This window comes from Dermacentor albipictus, chromosome 7, assembly GCF_038994185.2.
Source record: "Dermacentor albipictus isolate Rhodes 1998 colony chromosome 7, USDA_Dalb.pri_finalv2, whole genome shotgun sequence".
NCBI classification, from domain to species: Eukaryota; Metazoa; Arthropoda; class Arachnida; order Ixodida; family Ixodidae; genus Dermacentor; species Dermacentor albipictus.
The window spans coordinates 78,629,912-78,642,820 of record NC_091827.1 but is presented as its reverse complement, the minus strand read 5'-3'; the positions used below and the strand labels follow the sequence as shown (position 1 = coordinate 78,642,820).

At 43.6% G+C, this 12,909-nt stretch overlaps 1 long non-coding RNA gene across 1 annotated transcript; it reads right to left on the bottom strand.

Moving 5' to 3' along the window:
- Positions 1–3,369: 3,369 nt before the first annotated feature.
- LOC135899055 (uncharacterized) lies at positions 3,370–11,306 on the bottom strand. Its single transcript, XR_010563512.2, has 4 exons — positions 11,163–11,306; positions 10,217–10,305; positions 7,721–7,768; positions 3,370–3,667 (listed from the first exon to the last, which is right to left on the bottom strand). It is a non-coding gene; the product is annotated as an uncharacterized lncRNA (long non-coding RNA).
- Between the last annotated feature and the right edge of the window lie 1,603 nt (positions 11,307–12,909).

Below are 12,909 nucleotides of genomic sequence, written 5' to 3'. Positions count from 1 at the left end.
GCTTGTCAGCGGGTGAACTGCGGTCCCTCAGAAAAGCATTATTAAATACACGCGTCAATTCCCCACCCCAGCTCTATTTAAAAGCATCATCATGGTGATAAAAACATGAGAGAAAAAAGAACGAAGCAACAGTTTCGCTGGACAGGCGAAGCATCTATTCCGACAACAATTTTACAGTCAGCCATAACATGTAAGGATAGTAGCTTTAATTACAACCGTATAAACTTCTAGACACTCGCTTACTAATTAATTAACGAGCTTAGTGTCAGCGTGCACAGACAAACATGCACACATCACGTTCGATGACCGCGCACATTCCCTTTCAGAACGCCGGCGTGAGGAAGCGCGGCAGCAGCAACGAGCGATATGACATTCGTGCTGTCTATCACTTTAGCGCAATCTAAGCAGCGAAAACACAGCACACGCAAAGCTACAAGACGTCGCCGACCCTAGACTGTGTCTACAAAGCAGATCGCTTTCAAGATGAAGGCAACGCGACCCCGCGCAGCCGCAGCATACGCAGTTGCAGCCCAAAATACAATGCCCTATCTCCAACCACCCTTCGGGTCCTTGCCAGCGACGAAAGACGACGCGCTTCCTCATCGCTTTCCTCCTACGCCCGCGCGAGATTGAGCGGTGGTCTTCGGCTCTACGTCGCAAGCTTTCACTCGCGCATACGGCGTGCTATGACGATGTTATCGCCCTTGGACTTCATACGGAAGAACAGGGCGACTCCTACTGCAAAAATGCGCCTGTGGTGTCCATATATTAACGCGAAAGCGTTAAGGAGCTCGTGTTGCAGAAAAGCCGGTGTCGTCGCCGTCGGTGTCGGCGTCAGCGGCGTTGGCCATGAGCGATAAATCCCACAAGGCACTTCATAAATAAAAAACATCTTGCAAGATGGGCTGGTGGGAATCGAACGAGGGTCTCCGGAGTGTGAGACGGAGACGCTACCATCAGCCACGGCTCGTTCCTTCAAAACGGGACAAAATCACCTCTAGTGAATGCGGTGTTGCCTTATAAACGGGCCGTAGAAAGTTATACTGCGGTGTATATCGGTAATTATGACCATGTAACTTAGAGAAGTTGCAGTTTCACGAGTAGCGAAGTGCATCTCCACTAAATTTCTTCTGCGCTCTGCACACACGCAGAGCCATCTTGCGGCAAACACAGAAGACGCCAAGACCCCCTCCTCGCTAGGTACGGCGCTGCCCCAACACGTGGCGCGCCACTCGCCCCATGACCGTGTCCGCCTTCATGGCGCGTCAGGGCCCGGCTATCTCTGCCGATCGCGACGTTTGGCTGGCGTAGCGCGTTTGAGTAGGCGGTGCGAACGGGATGCGATAACGCTATCGCGTTCCACTCTTGAAGGCGAAGTTTAAGCGTCCTCCAATTTTTTATTTTGACAATAAAACAAGAACACTTTCTAAAGCAAAATAACCACCACATAAAGGTACAATGTCGGAGAGTTCGTTAGCGCTGTGGAAGGGCTTAAGGCGCGTAGCATGGACTACCTTAGGTGGCTAGCGGCGCAGCAGTAATTGCGAAATGCCGTCTGGCATTACGTAATCGCAAATACGCAATCGTCTCCCACATTGGACCTCGTAGTCCAGTGCGCCAAGGCATCAGCTGATCTTCTAGGCTCCGAAATAACAGCGCAAAAGTTTCTCACTGTGTCCTAGTCGACGTATGGAGGTGCAAATACAAACACGGTTGCCGGGCTGCTATTCCACATAGTGTTAGCTAAGATTGTAGTGACGGCTCCACACCCTTTGCTGGTTCTTGATGTGCAAGGGGGCGAGTTGTCAGGCTTCTTGGGCACGTTGGAGATAGGCAGGGACGTCGAGGTTCTCTTCGTTGGTGACCTGTGGCAGCATCGCATCGAGAGCCATTGTTGCGTTTCTTCCGCAAACCAGCTTAATGTAATAATAATAATAATAATAATAATAATAATAATAATAATAATAATAATAATAATAATAATAATATGCATTTATTCACAAAAAGAAGTGGTACAAAGTGCCAAGGCATTAGGAAAAAAGTTGTTACAAAAGCAACTTGACTGGTCCTAATAACCCAAAGGTCCAAAAGGCAGCAGACAGCAAGGAGCTAGAAAAAAAAGAAGAAAAAAACAAGAAGAAAATTCCAACCATGGACTTTTCAAAACAGCATGACCTGTGTTGCTTCTTTCTTCAGCTGCTCCGTAAGACAATTCGTATGCGGGTGGTAGGCACTTGTCCCCCTGTGGCTTCTCTGGCATAAGACATATAGCCGAAGCAAAGAACTTCTAACAATTACCACTACAAGTGGTAAATAAATGCGACTTCAGGAATGTGGCCTGTGGCTACATTGCTTGATTGCTATTTGCATTACCCTCGACAGCCTTCACTATGTGAGTCCGGCCGCATTCCTTTATAGGAACTCCATGGGTATTACATCTTGAAGGTACCGACAGACGCGGGATTTCCGTTCGGCAAAGACCTTATTTCTGTGCAAACAGGGCGCTCTAACAAAAAAATATAAAGGGTAATAAGTGAATTTTTTTCAACTGAGTGCCTTTATATTGTAATACCTCAACTTTTCAATCCTTCAAGAAATATGGATGAAAAAGTTGGATGACACTGTCTTACAGCCCAGTTTATAGAAAATATGTATTAGCTATAGCATACGGTGTCTTTAATAACCAGCGCTAACAGCTATATTTGAAACTAGTTATAGTTAAGCATCACAGAATTGTGTGTAACACTTTCAAACGGTTTCCATAGAGATGTATTCGGGCACTTTTTCATCCGGATGTTGTGAGCAACTGAAGTATCCACATGTATCAACTAATCATCGGGTTCTCTAAGGTTCAGAAATGTGAACAAACCGTGACCCTGCAAGCTAAGGTCATTTTCAAAGACCTGGTCTTCTAAAAAGGGATGTCTGTCCTCATGTGCACCATTTGTATAATTTGCCATCAGCCGGTTGTCCCGTCATTTAATAAACGATTGTTACGACGAACAGCGGCATCAATAATTAGAAAAACGGAAAATTCATAACGGTGACTAATGTGCTCTTTGCAATAAGGAAACTGATTAGTGAAGTTTTAGCGGACCCACTGAAAAAAACGATGTTTAGGTGGCTATGATTGCTTGGCAGGTGAGAATTTCGCAGAATAGCAGTCAATGCACCTCACGATAAAGATATGATCATGTGTTTTCGTGCGGTTTCCGGAAATAGAAACCACTGTGTAGCAGACACTTTGCATGAATGAGAAAATGGGTATTGAGTTCTCCTTTGTGGGAGTTCTGTTAACTCAATCAATGGTACGCACGCTGGAAGAGCCTTACTAGTGTCTCTTCCACGCACATCTTTATGGCACGAATGGTCGATGACCTGATTATTTTTATTGTTGCTTTCATCGGCCACCACATTGACGCTGGCAATCGGGAGCACAATGGTCTATGCATTCTTCCGGATTTTTCTTTCCACCCTTGCACTTCTTGAAGCATTCCCGTACGCAATTCATAGTGCATTCCCCTCCCTGTCCAGGCATTTTCGGAGGCACTGCCGTGGTTCTTTCAGGCTGTGTCCATTTCCCAGAGGCGCATGGGTTCAGTCTCGAATGACAGACGCACTCGTAGCGACAGCACCTGCCCATGCCTCCAGTACACCACGGTGGCAGCTGGCGTTGACATGTATTCAAATGAAAACGCATAATTAGTCGAACAACGGAAATCATAGTGCCCCACACTCATAAGCGTGTAACTTGGTATTAAATCATAGCGACAAAGGACTTGCAAGATGTGGCGCTTAAATTGACAAATAACGAGTGCAAATTAGTGCTTCTGCTATCGTCAATCAGTATTCTTGATAGTACACATTCGTATGGGCACAAACATGTTTTCTATTGCACAAGCGCAATGACGCGAGAGCGCACGATTTCGAAATAGTTTAACATTGTTTTTTGTTGCATGTTGCAATAAAAAGAACAACCGAACATATCTCTTACGGGACATCCTTTCTTTTTTCTGGCCTCAGAGATGCAGAACCTATTCCTTTCAGCATTTCAGCATGCGACTGTAGCTACACCTTGTACCGGCCGAAGTTAAGCAATAATACATAGCACTTAAACGGCACTATTTAGTACTCGGAAATGCTGGGACCCACTGTGGTTGCTTAGTAGTGCCGGTGTTGTGTTGCTAACCATGAGGTCGCGAGATTAAATCCAGGCCACCGCGGCCGCATTTCGATGGGAGCGACAAAAAAAAAAAAAAAAAACACTCGCGTACTTTGATTTAGGTGCAAGTTAAAGAAGCCCGAGTGGTCAAAATTAATCTGGAATCCTACACTATGATGTGCTTCATAATCAGATCGTGGTTTTACTGCGTAAAGCACCATAATTTAATTTTTTTAATGCTGGGCAATAACGGTATCCTTGCGTGTTCAAAAATTCGTCGAATAAAAATGCCTTCTTCAATGCACTGCGACCCTATACTACGAGGTGGTAGAGAAGAGGACTGATACCAAAAGCAGATTGATATTACATTCCTTTTAAGACGTGAGTCATTCCGTACTTACTGTACTCATTGTCGATATCGACCACCAGCCTTGGCACTCTCTATGTGCGCAAACTGAGTGCGTTGTTTAAACAGTTGTAGAATTAGTCCAGCAGCTGGTTACAACCAAACCCGTCGTTCCACAGCACAGGTGCATAAGACCAGTAGCACAATATTGCGCAGTCTACCTCGACTCGAGCCAGCCTAAGATAGCGTTTATCAACTAGCAATTCTATTGTTGACTGCAATAGTTGCAAAGCAACATTTGACACGTTTTCTTTTGAATATCTAGTAATCCCTCCTGCGACACTCGCTCATTTAAAGGGCAAATCTTTTACGTGAAAATTTTTAATCGTGCTAACTACATTGCCCGAAACTTACGAGCACTCCAGAGTAAGCACATTCTGAGCGAACCTGTAGCCAGACGTCGCCTGACGACCACGAGTGTCGAAACTGTGAATACTCCGTAGCAATGGAGAAAATACCAAAAAGCAACGTTGGCAACACTTTGCTCACAGGGAACCTGAATTTGTTATTAAATTTGTTTTGGGTAGGCCCCTCATGAGGGTGATGACATGTATATAGGGGAGAACTGCAACATTATGTTCACAAATAATTAGATCATCCAAACTATAAAGAAAATGTTGCTTGTTGGTTAGAGAAACAATGCGTTTCCCAGATCAATTCCTCGATCGATTCACCTTGTCTCCAAAAATTGGACAAAAGGACATAAGTAGCGATGCTGAAACGCTTTCAGAGAAATTTTAACAACACTGTGTAAGCGGTCATCTATATATGAATACAACAGTGTATTCTGGTTTTTGCATTATATAGTTTAACATTTACGAGCTTTTCCACGTTACCGCCACTGATTTACGAATGTTGCAGCTCAATATTGACACGCTTCCTCGTTTATGTTTTTCTGATCGCCAGCTTAGAAACGGTTTAAGTTATCGGACGCCTCAAGACACGCCTGTATGTATTGGAAACGTGTTGAAAGTTGTAGCCAATTCCATGTGTTGCCCATGTCGTCACTAGGCCTTGCGTAATAAGGTTGCATGCGCGACACGAACAGTGCTTTTCAGTCTGGCACGCGAGCACCAGCGGTAACACGGGAATCTTCCACGAATCATTTAAAAATGGCTAACGTGCTCGACTCGCGGATCAAGTTTAGATGATCGACGCTTCTTGTCTCCACTATTGGCGTGCCTGAGTGTAAACTGCTCTTGCGTGCGCATGTTCGCTAAATAAAAAGTTGATTTACTTGACTGTCAGTCGTACCACAGCCTTAAACTTCCACTTAACTACAACATGACAATATCAACCCCACAATTCGCTATCTTAGAACATTATAAATACTTAGACGTGGTGATGGCGAGGATGAGACTGTAAGTGCCGTCAAGCTAGAACGCATGTCATGCTTCCAACTCAAGGAGTGCAATACCACGCCCACCTATTGCCACAAACAGAATGAATAACTATCCTGATCTCCCTCCCTCTCGTACTTCATTGCCATAAGCAATCACCCAATGGTAGGCGTCTGTGGGTCGTCGCTATTATAACACCATCACTGACTTAGCACACGGCAGGTTAAAAGTGAGGATATTAAAGTCAAAGCAGTCGGCAAACAAATAGCCATACAAGCTTTCACGTTCTCGGCTGCATATAGGTTCCATATTATAATTCTCACAGCCTTACGGTGGCATGGAATAGAGCAGACCGGAAACTTGTTGGTGCAACATTCAAATAGTTTTGTAGTTTTCCTTTAACTGATTTTAGTAGTAATGAGATCGTAAAACTATAAAACATTAGAATATGAAGATGTTTCTTATATGTGTTACCAAGTTATCACTGACAGTTTATTTACCCGCCGTGGTTTCTCAGTGGCTATGGTGTTGGGCTGCTGAGCACTAGGTCGCGGGATCGAATCCCGGCCACGGTGGCCGCATTTCGATGGGGGCGAAATGCGAAAACACCCGTGTGCTTAGATTTAGGTGCACGTTAAAGAACCCCAGGTGGTCAAAATTTCCGGAGTCCTCCACTACGGCGTGCCTCATAATCAGAAAGTGGTTTTGGCACGTAAAACCCCAAATATTATGATTATTTAGCGCAATCCTTGATTAGAAATGGTAAAACAATTGCATTTTCCTGGAACGAACACATGGGACCGAAACTGAGTCGTTAAGAAAGAAGCTTGACAAGAACTTAAGGGCAGCGCAACAAGCTATGTAATGAGAAATTACTGGCGTGACGTTAAGAGAGAAAGGCACTGGTGTGATAGAGGCTGGAAGCAGAAGGGTGAAATGGCATTGTGCTTTCCATGTAATACGCAGGGCAGATAAAACAGTGTTATATTAGAAGGAAAGCACAGCCGAGAACGGCAGCGAAATGTGTTGTGTGATGAAATGAATAAACTTACAGGCATAAGATGCGGTGAGCTGGCGCAAGCCTCTGCGAACTTAAATTGCTGAAAGAGGCCTTCGTCATACAGTGGACACAAATGGAGCAGATGTTATCGAGCGCTGTTGAGACAACTTGTTTTTATATGACTTCTCTTGTTATAATAAACCCTTAATGAACCATACATGTAAATAAAGAAGTTTATTTTCTATCTAAATGTAGAAAACGCGTTGTAGTAGCCACAACCAGTTCAACTAAAAAAGAATCTTTTGTGGGAACATTCTCAGCGATGTTGAAAACACCCACCTGGCAGGATACTGGAAGCAGGCTTCGCCCCAAACCACCTTAGCCTGCGCTTGGACTTTGTACGGACAGCTCTTGCTTTGTGATAACCACGTGTATAGATTTAATTTGCTTTATGTCACGTGCGCCAGGTTTGTATCTGGAGATATTACATGAACTCGTCTAGTCTGAATTTCTTCCTCGTCATGTGTTGCTGCTCTAATCAAACAACTGACGCTTGCGGTATGTCATTCAGTGTTGGCAGAAGACACAAATTTCGCCAAAACACGCAATACCAAAACAACGCAATAATGATATTTTTGTGGCATAATAATCATACGCAACACTCGTTCGTAAGGGGCTGAATATGGCATATATGATTCTATAATTTATTAACCCGTTACGGCCCAGCATTGCATATTTTCTTACATACTTTTAATAAAGCGTAGATAGAGGAAGTTTATAAAGTTATACAAAAAGGTTGAGGTCAACTTTACCTTGCATATGGCGTTGTCTTTCAGTTCAAACCCACATAGGTCATAAGCCTAGATGCAGAAGAAGCCACAGGTTAATTGAAACCCTGCAATAAAAACTTCCTTACAACCATTAGCAGCATCGGCGTTGAGGGGCCCTTCTTATATGGCACTAGCAAAACTTTTAAGGACAATGTTATTTAAAAAAAACAATCCAACTGCAGCCTATGAACGAAAACGTCCGGAAGAAATTCCTTTATTTAAGGAGCACCGAGTAAAATTTATCAGAGCCCCCACTCGCCTATCTTGTAACGCTTCTGACGCTGCAAACTAATGTCCAAACAATAACTGGCGCCCAGTTTTACACTGCACTCTTTTCACTTCGTCCACCTCCTTTTTTCTCAGTGGGTTTTCAAGGCGCTTCCTTTCCTTTCATACTTCCCTCCCTAGTTGTGGGCGCCAAATGTTTGCACAGTCAGGTGGTCAAATCCAAAAACGAACATGTCGAGGGGCCCTTTCGGCTATCAAAATATTAGGCGGTTCAATGGTGCGATTTCGCTGTTGCCGTTGCTTGAGTGCAAGGAGCTTAAAGAAAAACTGCTGGAGTGGAAGCGGCCGTAGATTCTCGCAAGGAAATGTGAAGCCAATGCTTGCAGCTCCTTCACCTCTCTTCTTACACATTGAGTGATTTGGATCTGGTATTGTAATGGTAGGCTAACTAGAAAACAAAAGCTGGTTGTTGCCAACGAAAGTGATATCTTCACTCGAATATTTATGACGGTCTGGCCAACACAAAATGCCATAATATTCAGATATCACACTAAAAACCATAATACAGAGATCAAAGGAACTGTGCGACAAGCGCTTCTTCGCCATTTTTTATAGTTTATTTATAGTTTTGTCGTGTCCTTCCTGTGCGGCTTCACCTTCGGGACATCGTTTTCACTCCAACTGTTTTTCTTTAACCTTCTTGCTTGAGCGGTACATCACTGTGGCGGGTTCCTCGATTGTGACTGCAACGTGCAATAATGGGATAAGCCGCTTTCGAATGCTGAAAACGCATTGTGTTTACTCTAGTGCTAGTAAAACGCTGTTTTACTAGCGGCAATAAAGGCAATAACAGCGCGCCGTTTTGGCGTTGCAGTAGCGATATCTCGACTTGGATAGTGCTTGCGGGCAGTACGCTAATCTGAGCAGAAAAGAAGACGAAATGCTTTGTACACCGTGAGTGCCAGTCTGCTACTACAGTCCCGAGCATGTCTTGAATAAAATTCCGTTTGTTTTATCCAAAGTTTCATCATACAACAAAAGTGTTCTGATGTACTTGAGCGCTAGCCGCTTGCCCTTCCTAATTTTAGCGCGCTGCTTTGATGAGTAGCCAAACTACGTGGTGTCGTGTATGGCAAACACGCCTTAAAGACTGTATAGTAGCTGCAGAATTTATTGTCCTGCACCTGGTGCCAGGACTCATATGAAATAGTAGCGTGCCAGCTGAAGCACGCAACGGCAGAGGCCGGAGCATGCCGCAGATTGAAGACAATAAACACAGGCAAGATAGTAAAACAGGCTGAAATAAGCAAGTCTGTAGACCACATTATCTCTCATTGACAGTTTGAGTGCACACTGACGTGAGGCAGCTTACAGCTTTTAATCTAAGTTTCTCGTTAATAAGTTTCGCTACTCTAAATGAGCGTCAGCGTGCATAATCGTATTGTTTATTAGTGGCTACAACGACAGAGGCAGTTACACTAGTAACTTTTATCCATTTAAGAACGACGAAATATCTCGCGAACTTCGGCTGGGGACATCAGGTGCTCGCTAGAAAGCGAGCCCGCATATGTGCACGCCGTCCACAGTGGTAATGCGCGCACATGACTACAACAAACGAAACAGTCAAGAAGCAAAAGGCCCACTATGCCTCGCTACAAGCCACGCCACCATCGGGCAGCTGCAGCGAATGCATCTGAGTGTGCTAGCTACAACTCATCGCGCCATCTGTGATTTCCACCACGAGGCAGCTGGCTCGCCACGACATAAGTTGGAACACCTTATCAGGCGAGTCGTAACTCCTATTTATCTTACTACGAGGTAAGGGCACCATGTACGATATAATTACGTTTTCTTTATATATTTCCAGAGTTTATGCCAGCAAGTGAAGTGGGACAGCTGCCAATTATTTATTAACTTTGTTTCTGTCATCTTTAAGGATATCTTCATTTAAAAAGGAAATATATTACAAGCCTCTGACCCTCCCGTTCACCCCCCCCCCCCAAAAAAAAATGTCCATGAGTAATTATTTATCGAGCAACTGAACACATCAAGTTTACTGTTACCTCCAACTGAACGACCTGAATTCATAAACAGTAGAACTGCTAAAGAAGCGCGCATCTTAGAGCCTTTACAAACCTGTACTGATCGGGAACTAAGCAATGTAAGCGTCACGTTCAGAATATTTATTATGCCTAACAAGCAAATAATATGTTTGCCAGTGGTCTGTCAAGAAAGTGTTGCTGTTATCACCTTGTTCGTCGGTGGCTTCCAGATTGGGTACACTGTACGCTTGGTTCTGTTTTGTGGAATTTGATCATCACATAGCGCTTGACAGTAAACTGAAAAAAATATGATGTAGAAAAATTGTTGCAATCATTTCAATTACGCACCTCATGGAGTTTTTGATGGAAATTGTTGTAAGTCTTAGCACCCACATATGTCTTGTCCATTTGTGCAATGAAATTCATTTCACAAAAATAAAACTCCTCATTGTGCGAATACGTATAAAAAACCTGCATTTGTACTTCTGCTACTTCTATTTAAAAAACTTGAAGTCATTGCGCTAGAGGCATAGCCACAGTATTGCGTTCTTGATAATGTGATTTCATGAGACGCTTAGAAAAAACGCCGAGATATGAGCTTACTGGGCAAGACGTTTAGTGCGGACAGTATAAACAAAGTGCATATGTGCAACGTTACATCACCACACTTCGCGAAGGCGGAAGTGCGCCATCTGAAGCTCCACACTTTTCGTCACATCTTCCTCATTGAATCATACGTGTGCCATAAGTGCCACATGTTTGCCAGTATTGACATGAGTTGAGCTCGATATGTTTAACGAAGAGCCGTTGAAATGCCTAGAGAAATAAAACCTATAAAATCAATGTAGAAAACATAGGATGACACATAAATGAGCTCCCAAAGAAAGGCCTGGTAATAGCACGAGATAAAAAGGGGGAAAGGATAAAAGGTATTGGCAGAAAAGTCAAGGAACTGTTTTTACTGTGTTGTCTCCTCCGCTATAAATATATTAGTGACTGACCTTACGTTGGACATTTTCTGACCTTTAAAAATATATCATGAATTTTTTCGCAGACACTCATCTCTGTTTTGCTCAGGAAGCCTTAAAAGGACAACTTGTCTTATGCATGCAAATAAATAGAAATTGGCAATGAACTACTGAGGCTACACTTACCATAAAATAGAAGCAACAGCTTTACCCAAGTCATCGCTCTTTTTCGACACAAACCACGCCTTTAGAAGTTGCTACACACGATTTCGCGATCGCTATTTATCTGGTCGACAATAGAGTTTGCCCTCGTTTTCTTTGGCGCACCTTTCCCTGTACACTTTGGACAGCTCCACTTTTTGTTGCTTGACGATGGAGTCGGGTTTCGGCTTCCTGCCGTAAATCTTGTCAGGATTGTGGGTCAATATGCGTGCTCAGCGTCTGTGCTCGCACAACATAGACTGAAATACGTTCTGACTATTTGATATATCAAACAGGTGCATGGGAGCAAAAACTGCGCCCTACGTACTTTTCTTAACATGGACTGAGCGCAATAACTAAGCAGGCCAGGAAAATTTGGTCTTATTCTGGCTCGTGAATATTTACTGCTTCTTTTCGACTGTGCATTGAGCAATGCACACTATAACCTCTAAACTCACTTTCCAAAAGCACTTTGTAGAACGAGATATCCTAGCAGAAATACCGTCAGAAGAAATGGTGTATCAACAGGTGTCGCCAAACACATGGGGACTGCTTGTTTTTTGACAGCGCGTTGTGCCTACCGCCAAGACATTGGTCACAATTTTAGAAACCACCATGTGCTTCTACAAGAAAGCATTTGTGTGACATCATGCAGCGACAACATTCCTGCAACAGACATGGCATCTTAACAGAACCCTGCGGCTTAATTTCTTAGCTGCAACAGCATGAAGCAAAAAGAAAATGAACCCGAGGGAAGTAGAAAATTACGTGTTCCGTTATTTCAAGTGCAGAAGTAAAATTGCTGGTATTGTCTATCTTACGTTAAATGCCGACGTGAATGCTATTAGCATTCAAGCAATGCAGCAAAAAACGGTATTGATGAAGCCACCTTTACCTAACACTTATAATGGTTGAAGTGAGCTAACAATTTTAGTGGCAATACTGTACGCACGCATCACAGCGTCACCACACTCCTTGTGCGCAACCAATAAACAGGCCCACAAAGAAGTGTGACATCCCAAAAGCATCCAATTTTGCTTCGCAGACCCCTACAGAGTGAAACTCAAGTCTAAATTTTCAGATGCAACAACGAAATTTCGATTTAACGCTGGCACTCATCTGCAGATAGTTTTGTCCCGCTATCACTGTAAAATTTGGTTTCGGTTTTTCTGACTACAAGTGAAATAGGACGCGATTGCATATGCATCCATTTCAGGTATAACACTTTTATTCACTCTCAGCTAGAACAGTGTGGGTTCTCACTGTTATCTTTTAGACATTCACCTGCGGAGTTCTTTCACAGCATGTTGCTTGAGGCTAGAAAGATACCATTAATCCCTCCCTCCCCATTGTCAATCCTGAGACAGCATTCTCTAATGTGACGTGGTACTATTCGCAAGACTGTCAACGTGCTTTATAATTTTGGCACTGTTGCTGAAAGTGCCACTGCAATAGTATAATGCTAAGTACAAGAAAATAGCAAAAGTTCAAGATAGGTGCGCTGACGAAGGGTAAATCCCTAATGTAGCCAGCAAACGGCGTAGCAGCCGCGAAGTGTGTGTTCGCGCACTAATCTAGCAATATGAGCGTAATGAGGGAACTGCAAATATCTCGAATAAAGTACCGTTCTGGGCACAGACTGAGTCTCAAAGTCCTAGTACTCCAAGTTTGCGTAGAACAGTCGTACCTACTGTTATGTCTTAAAATGGCAATGACCATTCCTTCGATGCTT